Source organism: Triticum dicoccoides, chromosome 4A, assembly GCF_002162155.2.
Source record: "Triticum dicoccoides isolate Atlit2015 ecotype Zavitan chromosome 4A, WEW_v2.0, whole genome shotgun sequence".
NCBI classification, from domain to species: Eukaryota; Viridiplantae; Streptophyta; class Magnoliopsida; order Poales; family Poaceae; genus Triticum; species Triticum dicoccoides.
This window is the reverse complement of record NC_041386.1, coordinates 446,122,852-446,126,930: the sequence shown is the minus strand read 5'-3', so window position 1 is coordinate 446,126,930 and position 4,079 is coordinate 446,122,852.

Genomic DNA, 4,079 nt, shown 5'->3' with positions numbered 1-4,079 from the left:
ATGTATGACAGAAAAAAAATTCGTTCGGCCCAAAATGTCATGGATGTGTCTTTTTTTTGTAGTGCACCCAGTTACGTTGTGACGTTTGGTAGCACACAAAGTGTTCCTCCGGTAAACGGGAGTTGCATAATCTCATAGTCATAGAAACATGTATAAGTCATGAAGAAAGCAATAGCAACATACTAAACGATCAAGTGCTAAGCTAACGGAATGGGTCAAGTCAATCACATCATTCTCCTAATGATGTGATCCCGTTAATCAAATGACAACTCATGTCTATGGTTAGGAAACTTAACCATATTTGATTAACGATCTAGTCAAGTAAAGGCATACTAGTGACATTATGTTTGTCTATGTATTCACACATGTATTATGTTTTCGGTTAATACAATTCTAGCATGAATAATAAACATTCATCATGAAATAAGGAAATAAACAATAACTTTATTATTGCCTCTAGGGCATATTTCCTTCATGCGAGCCTAGAACACTAAGGCCTTGTACAATGCTAGAGGCTTAGGGAGGTGCTTAGAAAAATAAACCGGGTTTTCTAAAACATCGGTGCCTATTTCTATAGGAGAGACACCTAATTAAGCGTCTACCTTGTATAAATAAGCACCGGTGCTTAAAAAAGCTTGGTTTATTTCTTCAAACACCTCTCCTAAGCACCTTGCATTGTACAAGGCCTAAGAGCATGTCTAGTAGAGCCCTTAAACCCTCAAATAAACAGAAATAACCTTTTTTACGGATTGAAACAAAAAGGGCAAATAATAGAACCCCTAAACCCTTAATTTTTTTATGGATTGGATCTAGGGTTGCCCTCCCAATCTGTAAAAGTGAGGATTGGAGAGGGAAACCCACCTCCAACCCACACTCCATCGGTCATTGCGCGGGAGTGAAATTCCCCCTCGCGCGTTCCCTCCCATCCGACGCCTCGTCGATCTCGTCGCCCCCGCGGCGAGCCATGGAGGCGCCGCCGGACTCCTCCGTTGCCCCGGTCGCCTCGTCCGCGTCCTCCCTCCATACGCCCGTCGCCCCGCCCCCGCCCTCGGCCTCGGCCTCGGCGACGCCTGCGTCGGCCCCGTCCTCGCTCCCTCCGCCCGCGCCGGAGGTGCCGTCGGTTGTGGCCGTCGGCGTGAAGAGGTGGCATGCTGGCCAACACGTCGTCCTCCCCCAGCCCACCCCGGTCATCGCCTCCGTTGCCCCGGCCGCAGCGGCGCCGAAGGTGAGGAAAAAGCCCTTCCTTGGGCCGAAGGGGGCAACGGCGCCGAAGGTGAAGAAGGCCACCTCCAGGAAGAAGCCGACGCCCGCCCCGGCCCCCGCACCTCCGCCCGTCGTGCACGAGGTGCTCGACGGAATGCCTGCCCCGCCAATGTCGTTCATGGGGCTTCTCGAAGAAGCGGAGGTGGACATCGGGGCTCCTTCTCTCGAACCCTTTGGGTTTGGTGATGACTTGCAGGAAGAGGGTGATGAGGAGGAGGAAGGGGAAGATGAGGAGGAGGTGACCGAGATAGAGGAGGAGGCGTTCGCCGCCGTTGCAAAACCCACCGTGCGCTTAACAAACTATAGCGAGGACGAAGATATTCTCTTGGTTCGTGCTTGGGCACATGTGGGGTTGGATGCAAGCACCGGTACCGATCAAACTGGTAAACGCTATTGGCAACGCATAGAGGACTTCTATTGCAAGATCAAGACGAAGACCGGTGGGTACATCCCTCGTAGTTACCGGTCGCTTCAAGGTCGGTGGGAGTTGATGAAGCCTCATTGTGCTCATTGGAGTGCGGCAATGGACCAAGTGAAGGATGCACCACCTAGTGGAACCGTGGAGAGTGACTATGTGAGTACATATATGTTTTTCACATTTATTTTGATTTTTTATGCTATTGTTATGTGAGTACATATATGTTTACTATGCTATTGGTGGGTTTGTAGGAGGCAATTGCCGACTTGAGGTACAAGGAGATGGCAGCTTCCAAGGGCAAAGCATTCCCATTTAAACATGTTTGGAAATTCTTCAAACTTATGACAAGCGAAAGTTGAGGGATCAAGAGACCGCACCCAAGAAGTCGGCAATGCTTAGGATGGATGATAGTGAAGAGGAGGGAAGGAACGAGCACAAGCCCGCTGGAAACAAGAAGGATAAGCTAAGAAAGAAGATGGAAGGAGAGGCGTCAAGCATAAGGGAGAAGATAGAACATATGATGAAGTCAAGGGAGGCATTGACAATGAAGACATTGGAGACAAAGCTTCTTATCAACGAGAAGAAGAAAGATGTGAAGCTTGCACAAGTTGAAGCAAGGTGTGAAGATGCCAAGCGCAAGGCCGACTTGGAGGATAGGATGATCAAGGTCAAAGAAGCAAAGGCATGGAAAGAACTCATGGTGGAAGATAAGGAGCACATGATGATGTCTAAGAAGGACATGGATGAAGACCAATTGATGTGGTGGAAGGAGTACAAGCAGGACATCGCGGAGAGGAAGGGGATATTCCGTGGTGCGTCCTCTACTCTTCGAGGTGACACTCCGATGAGTGGTGGTGGCAATGGCGGTGTGGAGGACTAGGAGATGGCCCAATGGAGGTGCTTGATGGACGTGGAAGTGGTCTAGGAGATGGCGCCAGGTGCAACTTTTTGGTGATGGTGCCGATGAGAGGGGGAAGATGATGATTGTGTGATGTAAACTATTAAATCATGAATCAATGATCTTCATCTCCGTGTTTGTTTGAAATTTGATTGTGTTTTTCTAGTGAAAATTGTGATATGTCAAATGACAGTTTTAAGGGCTGGGGTTGGGGCAAAGACGTGCATTAATGATCTTCATTTCCGTGTTTGTTTGAAGGTTGATTATGTTTTTCTAGTGAAAATTGTGATATGTCAAATGACAGTTTTAAGGGTTGGGGTTGGGACAAAGACGTGCATTAATGATCTTCATTTCCGTGTTTGTTTAAAGGTTAATTGTATTTTTCTAGTGAAAATTGTGATATGTCAAATGACAGTTTTAAGGGTTGGGGTTGGGGCAAGGGTTGGGTTTGAGGGTTATAGTCTTTGCCCCTGTTTTTCAACCCTTAAAAGTGTTAAAAATGACCAATTTTCAATCATTAAAACTAAAACCAAATTTAAGGGTTTGAGGGCTTTACTAGACATGCTCTAATAGGGTCACGGACTCACGGTGTAGCACAATGGAGAAAAGATGATAGATGGAGACAGGTGGTTCCGCAAACGTGTGGGGAGGTGCAATTTGCGCATGTGTCGCCGCGAAGCAAACCCGATTTAGCTGCACCGATGGCTAAAGCTGGCGTATATAGCGACAGATGGATCGGCAGTGACGGATGACGAATGGTAGGATCATGGAACTTACTCGTAGCAAGTGCGTAGCTGGCCAATTAGAGAAAGAAAACCGCTTTCCAACCGTACAGATGATCCACTTTTACCCAAGTAAGTAAGTAAGGCTAGTCATAGTGGGAGTAACTTAGGTAGTAACATAGCACACCTCGAGAATTTTTTGCTTATGTGGTAAATAGTTAATGAGAAGTAGTAACATAATATGTTACTGTAACATAGCGCTATTAAATAAAGCCACATATGACACTAGTACTATGTTACTTTGCATTATGAAGATAGTAACTTAGACTAGTGTCATGCATATGACACTAGTCTAAGTTTCTCCCCACTATAACCAGCGTAAGGAGATGAGACGCTACATTGCTGGCTCCATTTGGCAGCCGGAGTTGGCCAACCGTCCAACCCACCCACCGCCGCCCACAACTACTCTCCTTCAATCCATCGCAGGAATTTCACTTATCCTTATTTATCCATCATTTTCCTCCTTGGCTACGCAACCCGACGCAGCTGAAGCAATCTCTTTCTCTCTCAAGCTACCACTTCCCCCTCCTTCCTGTCTGTGTGACCCTGACAGTTGTAGCCGCAAGGCAAACAGAGTCAAAGAAAGCAGACCAGCACAACGCGGCTTCCCCTCCCCTCCCCTCGCGGCCGAAAGCAAGCGTCTTCTTCTGCTGCCCGCCAGCACCAACACAAGCCAGGCCACAACTCTCCCCCGTCCCGTCCCCCACTCCTCACGCCT